The sequence below is a fragment of the Oncorhynchus mykiss genome, chromosome 1 (assembly GCF_013265735.2).
Source record: "Oncorhynchus mykiss isolate Arlee chromosome 1, USDA_OmykA_1.1, whole genome shotgun sequence".
In the NCBI taxonomy this organism is placed as follows: domain Eukaryota; kingdom Metazoa; phylum Chordata; class Actinopteri; order Salmoniformes; family Salmonidae; genus Oncorhynchus; species Oncorhynchus mykiss.
The window spans coordinates 26425095-26452904 of NC_048565.1; the positions used below are offsets into that span (position 1 = coordinate 26425095).

At 42.3% G+C, this 27810-nt stretch overlaps 1 protein-coding gene across 3 annotated transcripts in view; it reads right to left on the reverse strand.

Moving 5' to 3' along the window:
• LOC110520038 (cadherin-13) overlaps positions 1–27810 on the reverse strand; it is a 606276-nt gene that overhangs the window by 529879 nt on the left and 48587 nt on the right. The window lies entirely within an intron of this gene.

The window sequence follows — 27810 nt, forward strand, 5'->3', positions numbered from 1 at the left end:
TTACTAAGGACCTATCATGGTTCAAACACACCAACACAGTCGCGAAGAGGGCACGACAATGCCTCATCCCCCTCAAGAGGCTGAAAGAGGCTGAAAAGATTTGGCATGGGCCCCTCAGATCCTCACAAACTGCACCATTGAGAGCATGTTGACTGGTTGCATCACCACTTGGTATGGCACTGGGGCCGAGTTCCCTGTCATTCAGGAACTCTATACCAGGCCGTGTCAGAGGAAGGCCCTACAATTGTCAAAGACTCCAGCCACCCAAGTCATTGACTGTTCTCTCTGCTACTGCACATCAAGCAGTACCGGAGCGCCAAGTGTGGGACCAAAAGGCTCCTGAACAGCTTCTACCCCCAAGCTATAAGACTGCTAAAAAATTAATCAAATTGCTACCTGGACTATTTGCATTGATCCCCTTTTTTTGCACTGTCTTGCATTGGCCCTTTGCACACTCACTTGACTCCCACACACTAACACATACTACACTGACACTCTAACACACACACACACACACACACACACACACACACACACACACACACACACACACACACACACACACACACACACCACCACAGACAGCGTCTAGCTCTGCCCACAGTCTCACCATGGCAACGGCATGGCACCAGCTGCCAGTGGCACCAGGCTGGACTGGCCCATCCATCTGAGCCACAGTACCCAATATGTCCATTAATCTCCACAGCAGTGGTTAGCCAGCCTAGGCCGACCATCCCTGCTGGACACACACTGACCAGACCAGACGGAAGGCAGCAACAGGAGCCATTGCCAGAGCAAAGGCCTACCACATCACTCAACATCAATCCCCACACATCACTGCAAAAGCAGTGTGCAGATGTAGGATCTTAATTTGAGCCAGTTTTCTACAGAAGGTAAATAAACAATAATTATTATAATTAATGGACAATTTTGTAGGGTTTGATACATTTTTCGTTAGGGGCAATTACAAACTTTAGAAATCTTAAACTCAAATACACTACAAGTTTGCATATCCTGCTATGCAGGAAAATTCTCAGCAACAAAAGAGTGATCAAATTGAGATCCTACATCTGTACATCACAAATCAGTTAAACTTCTGTAGTTCTCATTACCGACTTTTGTAATGTCTGCTTCCAACTCACACCCTCAAACACATAGATCCCCTGAACACAGCTCACTCTCCAGATCCCAATCACCTGAATTCAAATCACTTGTTCACACACTATTTAGTTCAGTTCTTTGCACCCAATCCCTGTGAGGTATTGTTTGTTTTGTGACACAAGTCTTTCAGAGCTCTGTTTTTCCCGTGAATTATGCCTCCTGTGTATGATAGTTTTTGCCTGCCTCACTAACGTTGCCTTTTGCATATTCATGCCTGTACTTTAGCCTATCGGATTTCCTGTCATCTACGTATTGCCTGATCTCCCAGACTACGTTACTAGCCTTTTCCCTGCCTGTACTGTTGAACTTTTGGACCCCCTGTGTATGACCATCTGCCTGCCCCTGGACCCAGCTACCTGCTTCCTCCTGTGGTCCTTTGCAATAAACACCTGCTATGCCCTGCACTTGAAACCAGCTCTCTGTCTCCCCTCATGTTCATTACAACTTTGTTCATACACAGGGAGATAGTTCATAGCTGTCTTTGATATAGTGATCAATCTACACTAAACTAAAATATAAACGCAATATGCACGTTCTCTAAAACGATGTTGGAGGTGGCTTATGGTAGAGAAATGAATATAAAATTATCTGGCAACAGATCTGGTGGACATTCCTGCAGTCAGCATGCTGATTTCATACTCCTTCAAAACTTGAGACATATGTGGCATTGTATTGTGTGACCAAACTGCACATTTTGTGGCCTTTAATTGTCCCCAGCACAAGGTGCAGCTGTGTAATCATCATTCTGTTTAACGAGCTTCTTGATATGCCACATCTATCAGGTGGATGGATTATCTTGGTAAAGGAGAAATACTCACTAACAGGGATGTTAACAAATTTGTGCACAACATTTTTAAGAAATAAGCTTTTAGTGCGTATAGAACATTTCTGGGGGTTTTTTCAGCTGATGAAACATGGAACTAGTACTTTACATGTTGCGTTTATATTTTTGTTCAGTATAGTTCATCTACCCAGTTCAAACTTCACTCTATTACCAAAACAATCAGCCATGGTGTATGGTTTTTGTGGGACCCGTAACCTAGTAGGGGTGGACAAGTTGGTCAGTAACTGGGCAGGTCTAGATCATTACTGTGAGGCCAGCAGAGGAGCTGGAGCTGGGACTGGCTGTCTCCTCTAACCCCCCAATGTCCCCTCCCCTAAGCTGCTGCCTACTGTGCCCTTGGCTCAAGGTCCTTCACCTGGATTGCTTCAGAGCAAACCCAGCTGTGTAAATGTGCTGTTAGATTTGGAGAAATGGATTATAAATTATGAACGTACCTCAATCCAAAAGGTGCTAACGCAATAACTATTGAGGCCTACACTAAAAAAAACATTTTTTTACCGAGACAACGATGACCCCCACATGCACACACACACCCTTGTAGACATGCACATACAAACACACACAAACATTCATTCACACCAATAGACACAAACGTTAATACACACAAACCTGCAGGGACGGAAAAGTCCTTGGCAGACAGATTCGCAAAAACGACTTCCTCTATCTGTTAAAGTAACTCAAAAGTAGTGACAGGCAGCACTAATCGTCCCAGTTTGACGATCCATTAACCTAGCCTTTATTCTCCTGGCTAATTACAGAGAAGAGCTAGCACACAGCAGTCACAACACAGACAGAAGGCACCAATCAACTTCTGATAGGGGGAGATAGAGATGAGTGAGAGAGAGAAAGAGGCGATACAGAGAAAACATAGACCTAGACATATGTTAAATTCATTATTAGCATCTCCTTAGTATTTTGGCAGAATGTACGCTGATTCCCATCCCTTGAAGAGCAGGGTATTGGCTCCAAGTCAAACCCAGAGAAAAAGCTATTTGTTTCCAATATCCCTCTTGAAGGAATTAATGCCATGTTAATTGAGTTTTTCCCTATTAAGACTGACTGATTCATCTCAACTTGAAAATGTCATTTCCCAGAGAGCTGACTGGGATATTCATGTCACGGTCTTTGTCAGGTAATTTACGAGGGAATATTAAGTGTTTAATACATATCCTTACAAAAATGGGGAGATTTAATGGTGTTCCATAAATGAGCGAACTTCACTTCAATAATGTTTTGTGATGAAGTTGGTTAGGCCCATCATTAGAAATGAGCGGTGGAAAGCATAATGTACTGGACAAAAACTGGTTGAATCAACGTTCCCATGTAATTTCAACCAAAACAATCAATATGATGACATTGAATAAACGTGGAAAAACTGATTGGATTTGAAAAAAGTCACCAACCAAAGGGTCTTTTTTTAACCTAAATCCAATGACAGGGTGACATTTTCTGTTGATTTCATGTTTAGTTCAGGTTAGTTGACAACTGAACCAAATGTAAAACAAATCTAGACGTTGAAATGACGTCTGTGCCCAGTGGGAAGCTGCAGCAGCTTCAAAGCCGAGTGTGAAAACACACCGACATGAGTCTAACCTAAAGCGTTTGGATTCGTTTGAAGCTAAAACAGCATGTGAAAGTACCCTGACACGTGAGGTACAACTGGGAGATGGAAGTCATCGTTCCTGGAAAGGTAATGACATTCCTACCCAGGAAAGAGACACACAGCGTGAAAAAGTTCATCCATGTTAGAAATACTGTAATCGTCATGAAGGATGATCAGGAAGCTGAAAATGATGAAGATGAGGTTCAAATCCATGTTTCTGATGTCATGCTCCTGCCCTCCCCCGCTCCTCCATGGTAGAGCATGACACTTGCAACACCAGAATAGTAGGTTTGATTCCCGGGACCATCCATACTTAAATTATATGCATGAATATAAGTCATGGAACCAGAGAGGATGGCTGCTGTTTTATTGGCTCTTTAACCAACTATGCTATTTTGTCTGTTTTTTTGCATTGATTGTAACTTATTTTGTACATAATGTTGCTGCTACTGTCTCTGAAGACTAAAAAGAGCTTCTGGACATCAGAACAGCAATTATTCACCTTGAATTGGACGAAGAATGTTTCTTTAATGAGTCGGACGAAAAGGATATACTCCAAACACCCGAACAGGTCCTCATCCCAGTCATTCGTTGAACAAAGAAACTGAGATTTCGTGGAAGGAGATCGGAGAGCCTTATAGAAGATCAGGCGACGAGGGGATAATCTGCCTTTGCCATCTGTACTGTTAGCCAAAGTTAAATCGCTGGAAAATAAATGTGACGATCTAAGAGCACGTATATCCTACCAACGGGACATTAAAAACTGTAATATCTTATGTTTCACCGAGTCGTGGCTGAACGACAACATTAATAACGTTCAGCTGGCGGGTTATAAACTCTATCGGTAGAGTAGAACAGCAGCCTCTGGTAAGACATGGGGTGGCAGCCTACGTATATTTGTAAACCACAGCTCGTGCAGATATCTAAGGATGTATCGAGGTATCGCTTGCCTGAGGTAGAGTATCTCATGATAAGTTGTAGACCACATAATCTACCTATAAAGTTTTCATTCGTATTTTCCGTAGCTGTCTACAGACCACCATATACTGATGCTGGCACTAAAACCTCACTCAATGAGCTGTATACCACCATAAGCCAACAGGAAAACGCTCTTCCAGAGGCGGCCGGGGACTTTAATGCAGGGAAACTTCAATTAGTTTTACCTAATTTCCATCAGCATGTTAAATGTGTAACCAGAGGGAAAACAAACTCTCAAACACCTTTATTCCACAAACAGGGATGGGTACAATGCTCTCCCTCGCCCCCCATTTAGCAAATCTGACCATAATCCTATCCTCATGATTCCTGCTTACAAGCTAAAATGAAAGAAGGAAGTACCAGCGACTCAGTCAACAAAAAAGTGGTCAGATGAAGGAGATGCTAAACTACAGGACTGTTTTGCTAGCACAGATGGGAATATGTTCCGGGATTCTTCCGATGGCATTGAGGAGTACACCACATCAGTCACTGGCTTCATCAATAGGTGCATCGATGACGTTGTCCCCACAGTGACTGTACGTACATACCTCAACCAGAAGCCATGGATTACATCCAACATTCGCACTGAGCTAAAGGTTAGAGCTACCGCTTTCAAGGAGCTTATAAGAAATCCCGCTCTGCCCTCCGACAAACAGTCAAACAGGCAAAGCATCAATACAGGACTAAGATAGAATTGTACTAAACCGGCTCCAACGCTAGTCGGATGTGATAGGGCTTGTAAACTATTACAGACTACAAAGGGAAGCACAGCTGAGAGCTGCCAAGCTGCCCTTTCACACCTGGACAAAATGAACACTTATATGAGAATGCTATTCATTGACTACAGCTCAGCGTTCAACACCATAGTGCCCTCAAAGCTCATCACTAAGCTAAGGACCCTGGGACTAAACACCTCCCTCTGCAACTGGATCCTGGACTTCCTGACGGGCCGCCCCAGGTGATAAGGGTAGGGAAAAACACATCTGCCATGCTGATCCTCAACACGGGGGCCCCTTAGCAGTGCATGCTCAGTCCCCTCCTGTACTTCCTCTTCACTCATGACTGCACGGCCAGGCACAACTCCAACACCATCATTTAGTTTGCCAATGACACAACAGTGGATGGCCAGATCACTGACAACGATGAGACAGCCTATAGGGAGGCGGTCAGAGACCTGACCGTGTGGTGCAAGGAAAACAACCTCTCCCTCAACGCGATCAAGACAAAGGAGTTAATTGTGGACAACAGGAAAAGGACGACCGATCACGCCCCCATTCTCTTCGATGGGGCTGTAGTGGAGCAGGTTGAGAGATTCAAGTTCCTTGGCGTCCACATCACCAACAAACTAACATGGTCCAAACACACTAAAACAGTTGTGAAGAGGGCACGACAGTCTCTCCCCTCAGGAGACTGAAAATATTTGGCATTGGTTCTCAGATCCTCAAAAAGTTTTACAGCTGCACCATCGAGAGCATCCTGAAGGATTGCATCAATGCCTGGTATGGCAACTGCTCGGCCTCCGACTGCAAGGCACTACAGGGTAGTGCGTACGGCCCAGTACATCACTGGGGCCAAGTTTCCTGACAACCCAGGACCTCTATACCAGGTGGTGTCATTGGACTGCCCTAAAAATTGTCAAAGACTCCAGCCACCCTAGTCATAGACTGTTCTCTCTCTACCAGCACGACAAACGGTACCGGAGCGCCAAGTCTAGTTCCAAGAGTCTTCTAAACAGCTTCTGCCCCAAGCCATAAGACTCCTGAACATCTAATAAAATGGCTACCCACTATGCTGTTGCTACTCTCTGTTATTATCTATGCATATTCACTTTAATAACTCTACCTATATGTGCATATTACCTCAATTACCTCGACACCGGTGCCCCCGCACATTGCCTCTGCACCGGTACCGTCTGTACAGTATATAGCCTTGCTACTGTTATTTTACTGCTGCTCTTGAATTATTTATTACTTTTATCTCTTACTGTTTGGGGCTGTTATCTTAAAACTGCATTTCACTGTAAGGTCTACACCTGGTGTATGAACGTGACAAATACGATTTGATTTGAAGTCGCTTTAAAGACAGAATTTGGTTCTGGGTGCAGATATTAATAAGAGTAATAGTAGATGAGTCATCAAAGTCTTTGTGTAAGAGGAAACCTGCTCCTTATGGAATCCATTCTGGTGCAGGAAACATCACTCAGCATAGCTGTTACATCTCAGCAGAGGTTTGGAGTGACGCATTGATTCAACACTCAATGCATCATCACTCCCATCCTTTACACTGTCAACCCGGGAGATCAGTGCAAAGTTAAATGGAGAAAACCAAAAGAATAAAAAAAATTATTGAAATCATCGATCACTTCCTGTGACGTTTAGACACAGACATTTAATTCCGATAGGTTGTCATATTAGCGAGCTCGGAGCTGCTTCTTCACTCTTAAAAAGCCCTCAAATGGACTAGTGGGAATGAATGAGCTCACCACCAGAGGCTTACTGAAGATTAAAACCACATGGGAGTCAACCAGCCATATGACACAGTCATATCACTGGTTGAGTTGTGTCATGCATACAGTATACAACGTAAGGTTTATGTGGATCAGACATTCATACCACAGAGTATTACCAGGGAAACTGCTATGAGATGAGCCTTGCTTGATATTGGTTGAATGCACATTATGATGCCATTTATCAACATGTATTTGACCAATCCAATTGATACTTCAAGTGCACTCTTGCATGCTAACTTGTAAAGTACTGTAATAACAGGATCCAATACAAATGTTTTGACTTGTGGGCATTATGTGCTGTTCTCTCTGAGGCGTGGACAGCCCAGGGTGGTATGGACCTCAGTGTTAGCTCTTTTGTTAAATGAGACAGGACAGTGAAGTCAGGGGAAGGGAGTACTGTGCGTCTACCTCCCAGTAGCAGGTATCTGTTCAATGAGCTAACACCTGTCTACAGCTCAGAGGACTGAGGAGAGACACACTTTCCCTCATCTGTCCTCCTCAAAGCTTTATACACAGTGAGAGGTGTGTTGCCCTGGGGGTGGTTTTGTGTGTTGGTGTGTATATGGCTGGGGTGCGGGGTTGTTGTGGGTAGTTATCGAGGAATGTGTATGCACTTTGCTTTCTCACTCCTCCTCCCTCTCTCTCTATCCTTGTCTCTCTCCCTCCCTTCCTCCACTCCTTTCCTCTCTATCCCTCCCTCCCTCTTGGTATAGGAGATGGAAGCTGTTTTCTTCTCCTCCATCCATCAGGGAGGCTGACAGCAATCCTGTATGGATGGATTGGAATAAATAGCTTTGCCTTTCATTATCGGCAGCCACTGTCAATGAGTTGAATGCATGGCTGCCCCATCTCACAAACAAACTCATTTATTCTAATAACATGATGTCTCCATTTACATCCATGACTGCACATATTAACTCCATATTCTCCCAAGGCAATGTAGGTGCCTCCCAGCAAATTAAACAATTAATCTAGTAATTCATATTATGATTAGCTAAATAACTTTAGAAAATTCTAACCATGCAAGGCAATATCTAAGACAATATCTAATATGACACGATTATACAATTATAAATGATTACTCTATAATATGCTAGATGAATACAAAGAGACTGCAGGGCCACAGTGTGCTTGACTGGCATTCCATTGTTTTATGTTGCTCTCCAAGTTTGGATGCAGAATAGAGCATCTAGACAAGGTATACACTCTTCCAAAAACAAAATCTATCTAGAACCTAAAAGGGTTCTTCGGCTGTCCCCATAGGAGAACCCTTCGAATAACCCTTTTTGGTTCCAGGCAGAACCCTTTCGGTTCCAGATAGAGCCCTTTGCACAAAGGATTTTACATGGAACCCAAAAAAGTTATACCTGGAACCAAAAAGGGTCCTCCTGTGAGGAATGCCGAAGAACCCCTTTGGAACCTTTTTTTTAAGAGTATAATAGAAACGTTTGCTCAGACTTGGCAAACAAAATCATCTTATAGAAGTGAGTGACCGTCACTAAGTCACTCAGTCACTCACATACTGGGAGACAGAGACATGTTACTGAGAAGACAGCACTTAACTTCAACTACACAGTCAGAGACAGGCTTCGATACAAGCTTTCTCTGCTCCAAATCTAGGCCATCCCATCTCTCCCTCTCTCTTTCTCCATCTCTCCCCTTCTCACTTTCTCCCTCTCTCACTCCTATATATAGATATACATTCCCATTCAGACAGGCAGTTGATCAGATAATGCGTATGGAAACAAATTCTACAGTAATCCTAACATCATACCAAGAAAACACAGCATTTTTGAGTGAACACCGGTCATCTTAACATGGTCTTCCTATAAGCATCCTCCCACAGTAAAAAAGAACAGACAATACACGTGAAACTCAGAAAAGCCCTTGTGTTTCTGTCCCCAAACCCCCTGAAATCATTGCACTCAATAACAGCAAAACCAGAGCCGTGGAACTGAGGACAAACTAGGAAAACTACAACCCCAGATTGGAGAGCTGGATCAGTGCAGTGTGGCATATGTATTTTCTAGCTACCTGGCCGTGACTGGCTCACTGATTCTGAGCATCCAGTGCTCAGTGGCGGCTTCAGGAAGCACTCCCATAAGAGGAGCTGTCAATCAGTGAGCCCAGCCTGACCCACCAACACAATAACCACCAGCACCAAACAGCACCCGTCAAAAACCTCTGCTTTAGATTGATCCCTTGATGTCAGATGTCTGCGCTGAACAGAGAAATGAAATTTAACATATGAGTTATTGACTGGATCAATCAGGCCAGTGCTCCAGCCACAGCTCTTATCTGGCTGGAAAATGAACATAAAACATCATGGCCTTACCCTCGACCGTCCCCGAAGCCATCATCACAACCACCATCACAACCATCCTGACCACCACCATCATGACCATCACCATCATGAACACCACCATCAAGACTATCAATACGACCACTATCACGACCACAACTCTCACTGCACCCGGCTTCAGGGGGAATACGGATGCAGTAATACCCAGAGGTCTTGAGGTCCCTCTCAGGAGATGGGTGTTTGGGGGAGATCTATACTGAGCTGAGGATTCATCAATAAGCCATGAGATGCAGCACACAGTCACTTCCAGCAAAACAAGAACTAAAAATGGCAGAGAGCATGTTTAAAAATAGATCACCCAGGATCTAGGGAGTGAGTTTAGGTTGTGAGTAGTCAGAATACATCAGTGCAGTGTGCTCCAGGTGAAAGTCCGAAGCTTGACTGCTCCAGGTTTCCACCATCAAAACACAGGAGTTCAGAATAGTCAATGTTCCAGCATTAGAATGATGGAGGAGCAGGAGGATGAATTCTTAGCTTTCCATAATGCTCGACACACTGGAAGGAAGGTCCACAACTCAGGTCATTGGTAAAGCGCCTGGTAGGATGTCAGTGAATGAGAGTGAACAAATTGGGGACTGCTAGACAAACACACTCTCGTCAAGAAAAGGAAAGTTGTGCCTGTCTGTTTTTCCCTCCTATGTGAGTGAATGCATGTATGTGTGTGGTCTCTACTGAGTAAGTGTGGTAATGCATGGCTGTGTTCATGTGCATGTCTTCATGCCATTGTGTGTGAGTGCTTGGTGTTACAGTACATGGTTGTTTATTTGTATGGATCCATGATGAGGCCATGGAGAGTACACCAGGGGTTCTTGGGGAATAGAGGCAGTGCTCACCCTTTCTCACCTATATTGTCCAGGCTGAGAAGCTTCCCTCTGTCATGTTTAATACTTAACTCTGCATGTAGCCTAGTGGTCATAGAGTTGGGCCAGTTACCAAAAGGTCGCTGGTTTGAATCACCGATCATACGAGATGAAAAATCTGTTAATGTGCCCTTGAGCAAGGCACTTGACCCTAATTGCTAAGTCGCTCAGGATAAGTGTCTGCTAATTGACAAAAATGTAAATAAAAGCAATGTCAAAGGCTGAAAAGAACCACAGGTTTTCCTCTTTGTGGCAATTCAAAATGCAAGGCTATGTATGTTACATAAGGTACCACTTTGACCTATTACTGAGAATAAATGAAGCATACATAACACAGACTACAAAAAAATAATGTTAATGTGAGTCTTAATTTACATATGTGTAGGCCTATAGTATCTGCTGTACTGTACACCCCCTCGCCCCCTGCAGTAGCACCTCCAGTAGCGGCCCAACTTGGCAGAAGCAGCACCTCTCATTAATCACAACGTGTCAGGTCTTTAATAAGTCCTTGACGGAGGTTTCGGCTCAAACGACATTCTTTATCAAAGGTTTACACTGGCACTGTGTCCTGGCGCTATGATTGATGCCCTGCTCGGCCGCGTAGGTCTACGTCTGCCCTTCATGCTGACTGACAGAGCAACACCCACCCTGCCAGGCTCTGGGCTCCGCTGCAAGGCTAAAGCAGGGAGACGCAGGGAGACACAGGGAAATGTAGGGTGGGTACTGCAGCAGGGCTGGCAGAGACCAGCAATGATGTCAAGGAGATGGATCATTTCACCCATTCATTTTTCTCCCAGCGTACCGCCTGACGCAGGATGCAACACTGCGCAGAATCCAAAAATGTAAAACAGTCCCTTTATAAATGATGCAATGCAAGTGATCAGTTCACCTTGTCTTGGCTGTTTCTGAAGAGGAAGTGGGCAATCCACTTAACAAATGAAGTGATATCAAAGATCTGTTAACCTTGTCTGCATGCTTATGAACATTATGAATGAAGCAGTATGTATGATCTGTTGGGCTTGCCTGAGGGGCGATGGAAACATTGTGGTTCGCTGGAGTACAAACTAGTTCTCAGCCTGCTATTATCTTACAGCAGACACCATGACCCTGTGAAGAGCACAACTGAAAAAGGTCACATTTCCACAATTTCTTTCTCTGCTGAAACAAATGATCAAAGGGCAATAATTACACACTCAAAAGATGTCTAATTTTATAATGGAGGGGCCCATTAAATGACATCCTAACTGTCTAGCGTAGGACAAAAAAATATATTGGAGAAAAGCAGCAGCATGGCTGAGAGTGTCAGACTGAAGGAGTGCTTCATTACACATGGCCATGATGAGATCATCTAAATAATACCAAGATTGGACTACAGCACAGCAAAAAGACCGAACATAACGGCTACATGCACAAATACTAGATTACGGCTTTAAACTGCTTTTAAGTTAATTGGTGCTGGAAAGATGAGGAGAAGGGGGGGCAGAGATTTGTTCATATATGTTACTTATAAATTAATGTATGATTAATTTCAGAATAGGAACTACCTAGGGTGACATTAGTATATTGGTAAAATCTTTGGTGAATTGAACATACAACAGATATAATTATTTCATATGTGCTATACTTTGGGGTTAAGTAAGTACATATTTTCCCAGAAAGGCTACCATACTGTGGGTATTCATTACACATCTCACTATTGTAAGCGCTGCTGTTTCTACTGGATCCAATCAGCAGAAATTGGCTACGGTTTACTTTACAGTACGCCGTTTACCTAATATTTATGAAGACATTACATGGTAAAATAGTAATGAGCTCATAACAACCTCGTACGCCTAATTACTTTCTGATTTCTTTGGGATTCATTGAAACAATCACAGCCACGTACCATTTAGTGTTAATAGGAATGGCGCAGCGGTCTAAGGCACTGCATCACAGTGCAGGAAGCATCACTGCAGTCCCATATGCCAGTGCACAATTGGCCCAGCATTGGCTGGGGTAGGCCGTCATTGTAAATAAGAATCTGTTTTGGAGAGTGGTTTTTGTTAGGAATTTCGGATGACTGACGTGCCCAAAGTAAACTGCCTTTTACTCAGGCCCATAAGCTATGATATGCATATACTTGGTAGCATTGGTTAGAAAACACTCTGACGTTTCTATAACTGTTAAAATAATGTCTGTGAGTATAACATAACTGATATGTCAGGCGAAAACCTAAGGAAAATCCATCCAGAATGAATTTTTTTGAGGTCACAGGCCATTTCAGTGCTAGGCTATGGGAAATACAAATAAATAGGACCCAGATTGCAGTTCCTATGACTTCCACTAGATGTCAACAGTCTTTAGAAAGGGTTTCAGGCTTGTTTTTTGAAAAATGAGCAAGTAGTTGGAAAAACTACAAGGTGTCTCATTAGAAAAGTAGTCTTGTTGGCGCGTGATTGAGATGCGGGCTCTTCATTATTTATCTTCTCTATTAAACATACTATTCTCTGTCTTAAATATGATTGTTTATTTAGATATTCGAGTACCTGAGGATTCATTAGAAACATCGTTTGACTTGTTTGGACGAACTTTACTGGTAACCTTTTGGATTCGTTTGTATGCATGTTGAACGAGTGGATTACTGAGATCATTGGAGCCAACTAAACTGATTATTTTGGATATAAAGAAGGACTTTATCGAACAAAACGACCATTCATTGTGTAGCTGGGACCCTTGTGATTGCAAACAGAGGAAGATCTTCAAAGGTAAGTGATTTATTTAATCGCTATTTGTGATTTTGTGACGCCTGTGCTAGTTGAAAAAGTATTTTGGCGTGGGGCGCTGTCCTCAGATAATCGCATGGTATGCTTTCGTCATAAAGCCTTTTTGAAATCTGACAAAGAGGTTGGATTAACAAGGAGTTAGGCTTTTAAAAGATGTATGAGACTTCTTTTTCATTAATGTCTAATATTACAAGTTTTTTATTTTGAATTTCCCTCTCTGCAATTTAACCGGATGTTGTCAACCGCTAGCGGTTCATGCGCCCAAATAGGTTTTTAACTGACTTGTGCCTAGTTAAATAAAGGTTAAATAAAAAAATGTAAATGTCAATTTTAACTTTTGTACATGTCTTACATCTACAGATGTGGCCTCTGGGACGAATGAAACCATCACAATGAGAATGAATGAAACTTTAACATTTTGGGGACTTTCTTGAAACACATAGGGCCATAAATAGTTTGGGGATTTTCTCCCACTCAGACCTGAAGAGAACATTTGGTATTCTCTGGAGAAGCACAGCAAATTGGAGCGTTTGTGTAGCAGCCTACATGTACATACTAACACACATGGACGGGGTCTTGGAAGAGGCCAGGCTGTTTGATGAGCAAAACTGCCCCTCTGCCAGGAGAGAACTGGTAGCTCTGCCATCTGGCATGCTGGGCATGGAGAGGGAGAGAGGAACGGACAGATAGGCTACAGCAAAGGGAGGGGGCATGTGATAGTCTGTCTGATCCAGCCGTTTGAGGTTCGACCTAGAGGGTTTCCCCATGGACAGCCAGAGCTCTTCTGCCCCCCGGCCACACATTACCACATCCTATCAGCCATTGGGCCCATAGGCCACTCAAACACTGCTCAGGTATTCAGGCTCTTTGTGTGTTAAAAAAAACACATGTTCACACCCCTGTCCTCACATTGTTCACCTCAATTTGGTTGTACAAAATTACACAGCTATGTGGCCAAAGCACGCCTACTGAATGTGACTGTAATAACAGAGAAAACCCATGTTCTGTCTGAGAGCAGTAAAAAGGCCATTGTTAGCTGACAATGTGTTGGTGATGGAACAGACAGGAAACACAACCCTGGGATGGACTGACTCTCAGTACTCCATCCCTCCGCCATCCAACACCAGCATCAGCTGAAAGCAGGATAGCGTAAAAAGGGAACATTTCCACAGGTTTCAGGAGCAGATCAATGACAGATAGGACAACCACCATTATATTGTTTTGAATCCCTCTGAGAGGCAATCCTCTCAATGCATTTTGGGGTTGAATAAATTGGTAGTAGCACAAACAGAGTAATGGATGGAATTGGTGAACAGCAGTGACAGACGTAGAGCTTCCAAAAGCACAATGTTTACACTTTTCCCTACAATGCCACAAGTCAGATGCATGTGCCAAAAGGATCAGTGATTACCAGTGTGGAGCCATATCCTGGCATGTTTTTGTTAAAAAGGAGAGTGGAAAGGTAGTTTACGGTTAAGGCAAGTCAAGGCCAAGGATACAATGCATCAGATTGGTAGGCACTACTCAGCTGCAATTATACAAAGAGGAGTTTGATAAAGAGACGGAGGAACAAATTAAATGGCCAGCCAGAATGTCCTTGTCTCATCGTGCTCTAGCGACTCTTTGTGGCGGGCTGGGCGCTTGCATTCTGATTTTGGTCACCAGTTGTACGGTGTTTCCTCCTACACATTGGTGCGGCTGGCTTCCGGGCTGAGTGGGCAGTGTGTCAAGAAGCAGTGCGGCTTGGCAGTGTCGTGTTTCGGAGGATGCATGGCTCTCGACATTCACCTCTACCGTGTTCCTACGGGAGTTGCAGCGATGGGACAAGACAGTAACTACCAATTTGATATCACGAAAAAGGGTTAAGAAAATGTAGGCCAAGCGTCTATATTTTTGAGAAATTAACACTTTACACTTGTGGGAATTAGCTTATAGATAGGGCAAAATTGAAATGTTTCTTACAGAAGAAATATGAAATGCATACCGTATGCATGAGCAAGGTAGCAATGGAAAGGGAACAGTTTGAAGAAAATTATCAAACAAAGTTGAGGACACAACAGTTCACCTGACACAAGACTGAATCCAAATATACTGTGGGTTTTATGTGCATTTTACATTTACTATAATTTTTCACCTAATTTGTTGATAACGAAATTTGAAAATATTCTGGATACACTCAGTAACATGATATGGATATTCCTGGAAAATATGGAGTAGGTGCAACATAAGACAAAAAAAATGTCAAGGGTTTGACTGTACATAGTTCTTTAGTGATTTCAATGAATTTTTATGACAAATAAAAGTCTTCAACTACTGCATGAGGTGCTTTTTGAGCTCTCCTAGCTGTGCCGTTGAGGAACTAGAGCAAACACACTTGTAGTTGTTTTGTTTGGAACACAACATTGCATCCCTGCCATCACACAAATACTGTTGTTGTTCCCGCATTCCAAAAACAGCCCATTATAAATCGAAATCTGGGCCAGGTGGGCATCATTTGAAAGCTTGTTCTACTGCCAACATGACTAGCCAAGTTATAAAATATAATCTTGCAGTGTTAGGCTTTCACAAGGGAATTCAGAGAAACAGATCATATTTTTGGTGTGCAAAGAAAGGAGTTATGAGTGCATTCAGGTGCATGTTCTGCAGTGAATTTTCTTCACAATAGACAAACATCGTCTCATTCTGTTAGAACATACCAGATTATGATGTCACCAAACATAGTGATTATAAACGTTGACACTGTATATGACATGAGTTTCATTATATGGAAATGTGAAGTGCACATTTGGACCCACGGGTGTTTGGCTTGCTTGTATGATATAAAAGCGGCATTTATTATAATTCTCAACATTACATCTTTCAAAATACGTAGAGCCCTCTAATTTACAGCATTTCCCTCACTCAGACAAAAAAATGTGTAAAAGTTGGCCAAATGTGCAACACTTCTGGTAGGCATGCATTGAAACATATGGCTATCTCTTGGATTTATTTTGCAAAATAACTATAAATGAACATATTTATTTTCAAATAATTGTCAACATAAAACACCATATTAAGGCATGGGATATTCACTGTATTACAACGAAAAACAAGCAGGTCTATTTTGCTCCAGCAGCTAGCATAATCTGTCCGTTCACAATACACCAGTGGGAACATGGAGGCTCTCAACACCTGACAACAGAAAAAGTTGGCCGCTACTATCTGAGAGATTGTTTGTGAGGAAATTACCTCTGCCCTCATCTTGCAACTAAAACCGGAAAAATTAGTCTCTTGCACTACTCACTTCCAAAGTGGATACCACCTCAAGTTGAAAGTTTGGAAACAGCGGCCAATGTGACATAAGCGCGACTCCCTGACCTAGAAACAGCCCAAACTAAGCGAGAAGGGGAAATCAAACTCCTATTTTTTTGACAAAATCACTTGAAAATGATTCCCAGAAATTCAATGTGCGGGTCACAGGATTTGAAACTGTTGTCGAAGCGGACAACCCAACTTCCTTAATGAGAAACATTTTCTATGAACTGTTTGGGCAGGAGAAACTGGGTCCCATGCCGATGATTAACATTGCGCACCACACACGTCCTCGCCACAATGGATCTTGATGTATAATTGTACAAATCCACAGATTTGAAGTAAAACAGCGAAGTGTTCGCTTTGCAGCGGATTCGGGGGCTCTGACTTATACAAAAAAGAGGATCAGCTTCTACCCAGATCTGAGTGCCGAACTGAAACAGAGGGCGAGATCCCAGCTACACAAACTAAATCTGAGATGTAACTTCATCCACCCAGCACAACTCATCTTGAACTTCAAATATACAGCACACATGTTTTACACTGCCAAGGAAGCTCAGGACTTCTTCTAGAAGCACATCAAGCCCAACACACAAGGGGACTAGCCGACAGATCTAAGATTGGCTCAATACTTAGGTATGCTATCCATGCATAATCATGCAGCCTTGCCTATTGCTATGATGCTGCCCTCAGCATAAGAACATGACGACATCCCCTCAATTGGGTAAAAGGAAAACCTTTATTATTATTATTATTATTGCTGAACATTGAACTTTGTTGTTATTAGCCTATTGACCAGAAGACTTAGACAATGATGACACCAATTAATAAAAAATTGACAAACTATTGAAGTGTCATACAGACTGGGGCTGCTTCTTTGTGGTCTACAGCGCATTGCATCACTATGGGCTAAATATGGCAATATAAATTGAAAGATATTCCCACAATATTTTTATTGTATTACTGTTTAGGATGGAGGGCCAGTCCAATATTGGCTACCACACAATTCCCTTTTGTTTGTTTTTTTCTTCTTGTTGATGGCTGTCCCCCTCCGGTTACATTATTGAATATATCTCAGAGTGAAGGACTTGGCCTACAGGCCACAAGTCATTATTGTGAAGATCTAGATTATACACTACATTTCTTGCAGATACCATAATCTTTTACATTTTATTTGACATAATATAGAGCACTTACAGTATCTTCAGAAAGTATTCATACCACTTGACTTATTCCGGCAGGGTAGCCTAGTGGTTAGAGCGTTGGACTAGTAACCGGAAGGTTGCAAGTTCAAACACCCACTGTTCCTAAGCTGTCATTGAAAATAAGAATTTTTTCTTAACTGACTTGCCTAGTTAAATAAAGGTTAAAAAAATAATAACAAAAATTCCACATTTTGTTCTGTAACAGCTGAATTCAAAATCAATTAAATATTTTTTTTTCTTCTCACCCATCTACACACAATACCCCATAATAACAAGTGAAAACATGTTTTTAGAAATGTTTTTGAATTTGTTAGATATGAAATACAGAAGCATCTCATTTACATACAGTACCAGTCAAAGGTTTGGACACATTCCAGGGTTTTTCTTTATTTTTACTAGTTTCTACATTGTAGAATAATAGTGAAGACGTTAAAAATATGGAATCATGTAGTAACCAAAAAAGTGTTAAATTCAAAATATATTTTTATTTGTTTGAGGTTCTTCAAAGTAGCCACCCTTTGCCTTGATGACAGCTTTGCACACTCTTGGCATTCTCTCAACCAGCTTCATGATAGTCACCTGGAATGCATTTCAATTAACAGGCGTGCCTTACTAAAAATTAATTTGTGGAATTTCTTTCCTTCTTACTGCATTCGAGACATTCAGTTGTGAAAATGTAGGCGTGGTATTACTGAAGAAAGCCCAATTTATTAAAAGACCAAATCCATATTATGCCAAGTACAGCTCAAATAAGCAAAGAGATCCAACAATCTATCATTACTTTAAGACATGAAGGTCAGTCAAATACAGAAAATGTCAGGAACTTTTAAAGTTTCTTCAAGTGCAGTCGCAAAAACCATCAAAACCATATGATGAAACTGACTCTCAAGAGGACCGCCAGAGGAAAGGAAGACCCAGAGTTACCAATGCTGCAGATGGTACGTTCATTAGCGTTACCAGCCTCAGAAATGTCAGCCCAAATAAATGCTTCATAGAGTTCAAAATCAACTGTGTGAATCTTCTAATGATCTCCGCATGTGTGGTTCCCACCTTAAAGCATGGAGGAGGAGGTGTGATGGTGTGGGGGTGCTTTGCTGGTGACACTGTCTGTGATTTATTTAGAATTCAAGGCACACGTAACCAGAATGGCTACCACAGCATTCTGCAGTGATACGCCATCCCAGCTGTTTTTGCACTTAGCGGGGCTATCATTTATTTTTCAACAGGACAATGATCCAACACACCTTCAGGCTGTGGAAGTGCTATTTGACCAAGGAGAGTGATGGAGTGACCTGGCCTCCACAATCACCCGTCCTCAACCCAATTGGGATGGTTTGGGATGAGTTGGACCGCAGAATGAAAACCAGCCAACAAGTGTTCATCATATGTGGGAACTCATTCAAGACTGTTGGAAAAGCATTCCTCGTGAAGCTGGTTGAGGGAATGCCAAGAGTGTGCAAAACTGTAATCAAGGCAAAGGGTGGCTTCTTTGAATAATCTAAAATATGTTGGTTTGTTTAACACTTTTTTGGTTACTACATAATTCCATATGTTTTATTTCATATTTGTGATATCTTATGTTATTCTACAATGTAGAAAATAGTAAAAATAAACGTTTCACTGTTACTGTAAGTATTCACACCCCTGAGTCAATACATCTGGGTAAGTCTCTAAGAGCTTTGCACAGCTGGATTGTACAATATTTGCACATTATTCTTTAAATAATTCTTCAAGATCTCTGTAGTTGTTTGTTGATCATTGCTAGACAGCTGTTTTCAAGTATAGCCATAGATTTTCAAGCCAATTTAAGTCAAAACTGTAACTAGGCCCATCAGGAACATTAAATGTGGTCTTAGTAAGCAACTCCATTGCATGGCCTTTTGTTTTAGGTTATTGTCCTGCTGAAAGTTGATTATGCCTCCCATTGTCTGTTCAAAAGCATACTGAACCAGGTTTTCCTCCAGGATTTTGTCGGTGCTATTCCATTTCTTTTTATCCTTAAAAACTCCCTAGTCCTCGCTGAAGGAGCCACAACCATGCTAGAAAATATGAAATCAAATCTAACTGTATTTGTCACATGCGCCGAATACAACCTTATATTGAAATGCTTACTTACAAGCCCTTAACCAACGATGCAGTTTTAAGAAAATAGCTAAAAAATAATATTAAGAAAAAAGTAAGAGATAAGAAAAACAAATAATTAAAGAGCAGCAGTGAATAACAATAGCGGGGCTATACAAGGGGTACTGGTTCAAAGTCAATGTGTCAATGTGCGGGGGCACCGGTGTCGAGGTAATTGGGATAATTATGTACATGCAGGAAGGGTTGTTAAAGTAGTTATGCATAGATAATAACAGAGAGAAGTAGCAGCGTAGGAGGTGTAAATAGTCTGGGTAGTCCTTTGATTAGCTGTTCAGGAGTCTTATGGCTTGGGGGTAGAAGCTGTTTAGAAGCGTCTTCGACCTAGACTTGGCGCTCCGGTACCGCTTGCCGTGCAGTAGCAGAGAGAACAGTCTATGACTAGGGTGGTTGGAGTCTTTGACAATTTTTAGGGCCGTCCTCTGACACCACCTGATGGCAAGAAGCTTGGCCCCGGTGATGTGCTGGGCCGTACACACTACCCCCTGTAGTGCCTTGCGGTTGGAGGCCGAGCAGTTGCATTACCAGGTAGTGATGTAACCCGTCAGGATGCTCCCGATGGTGCAGCTGTAAATCCTTTGAGGATCTGAGGACCTATGCCAAATCTTTTAAGTCTCCTCAGCCCTCTTCACGACTGTCTTGGTGTGTTTGGACCATGTTAGTTTATTGTTGATGTGGACGCCAAGGAACTTGAAGCTCTCAACCTGCTCCACTACAGCCACGTTGATGAGAGTGGGGGCGTGCTCGGTCCTCTTTTTCCTGTAGTCCACAATCATCTCCTTTGTCTTGATCATGTTGAGGGAGAGGTTGTTGTCATTGCACCACATGGTCAGGTCTCTGACCTCCTCCCTATAGGCTGTCTCATCATTGTCAGTGATCAGGCCATCCACTGTTGTGTCATCAGCAAACTTAATGATGGTGTTGGAGTTGTGCCTGGCCATGAAGTCATGAGTTAACAGGTAGTACAGGAGGGGACTGAGCATGCACCCCTGAGGGGCCCCCGTGTTGAGGATAACATGGCAAATGTGTTGTTACTACCTGGGGGCGTCCCATCAGGAAGTCTAAGATCCAGTTGCAGAGGGACCTGTTTAGTCCCAGGGTCCTTAGCTTAGTGATGAGTTTTGAGGGCACTATGGTGTTGAACACTGAGCTGTAGTTTAATGAATAGCATTCTCACATAGGTGTTCCTTTTGTCTAGGTAGGAAAGGGCAGTGTGGAGTGCAATAGAGATTGCATCATCTGTGGATCTGTTGGTGCGGTATGCAAATTGGAGTGGGTCTAGGTTTTCTGGGATAATGGTGTTGTGATCCATGACCAGCCTTTCAAAGCATTTCATGGCTACATACATGAATGCTACGGGTCGGTAGTCATTTAGGCAGGTTACCTTAGCGTTCTTGGGCACAGGGACTATGGTGGTGTGTTTGAAACATGTTGGCATTACATACTCAGACAGGGAGAGGTTGAAAGTGTCAGTGAAGACACTTGACAGTTGGTCAGCGCATGCTCAGAGTATACGTCCTGGTAATCCGTCTAATGAATGTTGACCTGTATAAAGGTCTTACTCACATCGGCTGCAGAGACCGGGATCACACAGCCATCCGGAACAGTTGATGCTCTCATGCATGTTTCAGTGTTACTTGCCTCGAAGCGAGCATAGAAGTGATTCAGCTTGTCTGATAGACTCGTGGTGAAGAGTGGTATTCAGTGATGTGTTGTGTTGAATTGCCCCAAACATAACACTTTGTATTCAGGACATAAAGTTAATTTATTTTACACATTTTTTTGCAGTTTTACTTTGGTGCCTTATTGCAAACATGTTGTGGAATATTTTTTATTCTATACATGCTTCCTTCTTTTCACTTTGTCATTTAGGCTAGTATTGTGGACTAACTACAATGTTGTTGATCCATCCTCAATGCTCTCCTATCACAGCCATTAAACTCTGTAACCATTTTAAAGTCACGATTGGCCTCATTGTGAAATCCCTGAGTGTTTTACATTATCTCCGGCAAATGAGTTAGGAATAACGCCTATATCTTTGCAGTGTAATTAGTAAAAGTGTAATTAGTAACTTCACCATGCTCAAAAGGAATATTCAATGTCTGCTTTTGTTATTTTTACCCATCTACCAATAGGTGCCCTTCTTTGTGAGGCATTAGAAAACCTCCCTGGTCTTTGTGGTTGAATCTGTGTTTGAAATTCCCTGCTCAACACATTGTTTCTCCTGAACTTATTTAGGCTTGCCACAATAACAGGGTTGAATACTTATTGACTCAAAACATTTAATCTTGAATTTATAATCACATAATTCCTATTTGACATTATGGGGTATTGTATGTGACATAAAATCTAAATTTCAAATTCAGGCTGTAACAAAATGTGGAAAAAGTCAAGGGGTATGAATATTTATGAAGCCTATGTTTGCGTCAAAAATCCTTGCATCAAAGACCCTAATCCTTGAAAGTTGTGTATTGTTTATATATAGCATATGTGATGAATAATGATAACTACAATCAACAGCTGCAGTGTTGTACATTGGATTACCCCATATCATGGAATAGGCTATGTAAAAATGTATAAAGACAAAAGGCGGACACATGGAATGACTTAATTTGGATGGATGCTCGACATGGGAGAAAGGTAGGTGGATAATCACTGTTCTTTGAATAAATGTGTTTTAGTAAAATATTTTGTGGACATTTGTAACTTTGCAAACAATGGTTTTTGCTTGGAATACTTTTAAAGCGTCATTCTGTTGCCGTGGAATTAACCAGGGCCCGATTTCCCAAAGGCATTTTAAGGCTACATTCATCGTTAGAACTATAGAATCATATGGCTCTAATGATGAACTTAGCTTTAAGATGCTTTTGGCCCAGGACTAATGTCCTACACATTTCTCAATGTCAAGGACTCCAGGCAAAAGTCTGAAGATACCTTGAAAAAGTATTTGGATTGCAGGCAAAAGTCTGTGGATTACAGACAAAAAGTTTGTGGATTCCAGGAAATAGTTTGTGGATTCCAGACAAAAACTTTGTGGATTCCAGGCAAAAAGTATGCGGATTCCAGGCAACTGTCTGTAGATTCCAGGAAAAGGTTTGTAGATTCCAGGCAAAAAGTGGAGCTCTATTGTCTGTCTATTGAATGAGCTCCCAGAAATCTCCTTGTAATCTCCTTGTCATTTCTAGTATTATCCTCCCTTGCTAGTGTATAAAGCAACCATTATGTAACACTCTTTATTAGTAAAAGGAAAGCAAGATTCAGAATGTCTCCCACATGAGACCCTCAGACTACTTTCTCTGTGCTGTATTGTCCAGTGGGCTGATAAAGAGATGCCACACATTCTTTCATTTCCCTACCATTTGATGCTTTCCCTCCAGTCTGCACCACTGGCCCACTTTACACAAATGTCATTCTCCTTCCGTCTTCTTTTAAAGTGCTCACAACACACTATACTATTGTGGTGGTCCATACTAGACATGTTGCCGAAAATTTTCAAGTACTTGCTTAGAGGCAAACACAAACACATAACCCAGTTTAACAGCCCTTATAAACAGTGATTTATCAGGAGGAATAATAAAGGTGTAGCTCAGCAGAGAGGGGGGAATGAGTGTAGCCCACAGCAGAGGAGACATACAGTGGCGACTATAGCCAAGAGGAATGGTTTAATTAAAATTCCCCAAAGCATAGTTTCCCCTATTCTAAGCATCCTAACATAAGCCTCAACCCCAAAACCTGCTGCCCTATAGAACCATTCCTGACTCAATTTCACAGGCTGATGCTGCCCACTGATCCGCTATCAGCTGGTGCTAAGCAAACCGCAGCAACATTCCATATTAATGTCTAATATGGAGCTATAGGGTTTGATGGATCAATAGCTACCGTACGCACAGCACATCTGAGATGCACTACAGTATAAGATCACAGGCAAACGGGAGCAAATTACGTGTGACGGTTAAATCTAGGTCTCACCATTACCATTTGTTAAGCTTATAATGATTGAGCATCATCCATTATACAAGGCTTCCAATATTACGAATGGTTATGAAGGCACTTGTTCCGATCAAACAAACCATTTGCAAAGAGTTACCATTATTGGATATTAATCGTGTGGTTGACCTACACATCTGTTAGCTGATATAGGCTATGTAATGTGGCTGAGGTCCTCATGTCAGCTAGCAGTTGTCTCCTCTCCTCTCCCAGACTGCCCAAACCGCAGGGCTGTCACAGCTTCACACGTCAGGCCGTGATCTACAACCCACTTTTCAGCTTTAATGCATTTGAATGGGGATATGAGTCCAGGAGACCAACAGGCCCAATTTCAAACCTATGGTTAAGACTCGACCTCATCTACCAATGTGGGACTGCTGATGTACATGTGGAATGGAAAATAAAAATCCATCACACACACACACAAATTATAATTTTTTCTATCACCACCTTCCCACTGCCCTAAATCTTTACATTTCAAAGATGTACAAGAAGGACTGTGTGATGATCTGTCTGCTGATGTAGAAAGCTAATCAAAAGCTAAAATCAGATTTACAGCAGTAATTGAACTATTGCAGAGAGCAGGATCCAAACGCTGCACCCTCAGTGTGACTATTCTACATTTAATTTGATTACTGGATCCTGCTCTCACTCAACCTCTGCATAACCTCTGCAACTTCTGTATACTTCTGGCCCTTCCTTGAACACTGTGCTATCTAACCTCCAAACGAGCTTCAATGCCATTCAACACTCCTTCCGTGGCCTCCAACTGCTCTTAAACGCTAGTAAAACCAAATGCATGCATTTCAACCGTTTGCTGCCTGCACCCGCACGCCCGACTAGCATCACCACCCTGGATGGTTCCGACCTAGAATATGTGGTCATCTATAAGTACCTAGGTGTCTGGCTAGACTGTAAACTCTCCTTCCAGACTCATATCAAACATCTCCAATCCAAAATCAAATCTAGAATTGGCTTTCTATTTCGCAACAAAGCCTCCTTCACTCATGCCGCCAAACTTAGCCTAGTAAAATTGACTATCCTACCGATCCTCGACTTCGGCAATGTCATCTACAAAATGGCTTTCAATACTCTACTCAGCAAACTGGATGCAGTTTATCACAGTGCCATCCGCTTTGTTACTAAAGCACCTTATACCACCCACCACTGCGACCTGTATGCTCTAGTCGGCTGGCCCTCGCTACATATTCGTCGCCAAACCCACTGGCTCCAGGTCATCTACAAGTCCATGCTAGGTAAAGCTCCGCCTTATCTCAGTTCACTGGTCACGATGGCAACACCCACCCGTAGCACGACCTCCAGCAGGAGTATCTCACTGATCATCCCTAAAGCCAACACCTGATTTGGCCGCCTTTCCTTCCAGTTCTCTGCTGCCTGTGACTGGAACGAATTGCAAAAATCGTTGAAATTGGAGACTTTTATCTCCCTCACCAACTTTAAACATCTGCTATCTAAGCAGCTAACCGATCGCTGCAGCTGTACATAGTCCATCGGTAAATAGCCCACCCAATGTACCTACCTCATCCCCATACTGTTTTTATTTATTTGCTTTTCTGCTCTTTTGCACACCAGGTAAATGACACATGACTACAGTGCCTTGCGAAAGTATTCGGCCCCCTTGAACTTTGCGACCTTTTGCCACATTTCAGGCTTCAAACATGAAGATATAAAACTATATTTTTTTGTGAAGAATCAACAACAAGTGGGACACAATCATGAAGTGGAACGACATTTATTGGATATTTCAAACTTTTTTAACAAATAGAAAACTGAAAAATTGGGCGTGCAAAATTATTCAGCCCCCTTAAGTTAATACTTTGTAGCGCCACCTTTTGCTGCGATTACAGCTGTAAGTCGCTTGGGGTATGTCTCTATCAGTTTTGCACATTGAGAGACTGACATTTTTTCCCATTCCTCCTGGCAAAACAGCTCAAGCTCAGTGAGGTTGGATAGAGAGCATTTGTGAACAGCAGTTTTCAGTTCTTTCCACAGATTCTCGATTGGATTCAGGTCTGGACTTTGACTTGGCCATTCTAACACCTGGATATGTTTATTTTTGAACCATTCCATTGTAGATTTTGCTTTATGTTTTGGATCATTGTCTTGTTGGAAGACAAATCTCCATCCCAGTCTCAGGTCTTTTGCAGACTCCATCAGGTTTTCTTCCAGAATGGTCCTGTATTTGGCTCCATCCATCTTCCCATCAATTTTAACCATCTTCCCTGTCCCTGCTGAAGAAAAGCAGGCCCAAACCATGATGCTGCCACCACCATGTTTGACAGTGGGGATGGTGTGTTCAATTTCAATTTTCAAAGTTAAATTTTGGTTTCATCTGACCAGAGCACCTTCTTCCACATGTTTGGTGTGTCTCCCAGGTGGCTTGTGGCAAACTTTAAACAACACTTTTTATGGATATCTTTAAGAAATGGCTTTCTTCTTGCCACTCTTCCATAAAGGCCAGATTTGTGCAATATACGACTGATTGTTGTCCTATGGACAGAGTCCCCCACCTCAGCTGTAGATCTCTGCAGTTCATCCAGAGTGATCATGGGCCTCATCTCTGATCAGTCTTCTCCTTGTATGAGCTGAAAGTTTAGAGGGACGGCCAGGTCTTGGTAGATTTGCAGTGGTCTGATACTCCTTCCATTTCAATATTATCGCTTGCACAGTGCTCCTTGGGATGTTTAAAGCTTGGGAAATCTTTTTGTATCCAATCCGGCTTTAAACTTCTTCACAACAGTATCTCGGACCTGCCTGGTGTGTTCCTTGTTCTTCATGATGCTCTCTGCGCTTTTAACGGACCTCTGAGACTATCACAGTGCAGGTGCATTTATACGGAGACTTGATTACACACAGGTGGATTGTATTTATCATCATTAGTCATTTAGGTCAACATTGGATCATTCAGAGATCCTCACTGAACTTCTGGAGAGAGTTTGCTGCACTGAAAGTAAAGGGGCTGAATAATTTTGCACGCCCAATTTTTCAGTTTTTGATTTGTTAAAAAAGTTTGAAATATCCAATAAATGTCGTTCCACTTCATGATTGTGTCCCACTTGTTGTTGATTCTTCACAAAAAAATACAGTTTTATATCTTTATGTTTGAATCCTGAAATGTGGCAAAAGGTCGCAAAGTTCAAGGGGGCCGAATACTTTCGCAAGGCACTGTATCTGATCATTTATCACTCCAGTGTTCATCTGCTAAATTGTAATTATTTGCCTACCTCCTCATGCCTTTTGCACACAATGCATATAGACTCTTTTTTTTGTTAAATTATTTTTTTTAAATTATTTTTAAATATATTTTTAAAAATGTGTTTTATATATATTTTTTTCTACTGTGTTATTGACTTGTTTATTGTTTACTCCATGTGTAACTCTGTATTGCTGTCTGTTCACACTGCTATGCTTTATCTTGGCCAGGTCGCAGTCGTAAATGAGAACTTGTTCTCAACCTGGTTAAATAAAGGTGAAATAAAAAATAAAAATAAAAAATAGCATACCATCGCACTGTAATCATAAAGTCACACCTGACAACTTTCTAAATAATTTAGCATGCATTAAGTCTGGCACTGTTGCTAGACTGACTACATGGGAATGCTAAGGGGTTTGATTATGTGAGGAATGGAATGCATGGAGTATATCATAGTGGGCCCTGAGCAGACAGAGAGACAGCTCCTGCTGATGTCCACACGCCATGGCAAGCTGGACGGGCTCCAACAGACAAGACATTCCTCACTCACTGCACTGGGCTGATAAAGACCAGCAGACAAGACATTCCTCACTCACTGCACTGGGCTGATAAAGACCAGCAGACAAAACCACAGCAGACGGCCTCCCCAGGGGTCAGGGTGACGAAAGGCCCCTTTCTCTCTCTCCCTGTGACGGTCTCAAATAGCAGTGCCATCAGTCTGCCAACTGCTGTCTGCATACACATACACAGGTACAATGTAGGAGGAGCAGGCTGGCAATGTAGCAGGCAGGAAATGTCAGTGTATACTGACAGGTGGACCAGTTTCCTCTTGGTTGGTGGGGAAGCACAGAAATATCACCATGTGCAGAGTCCATGGCCCTGTACATGCTCTCTG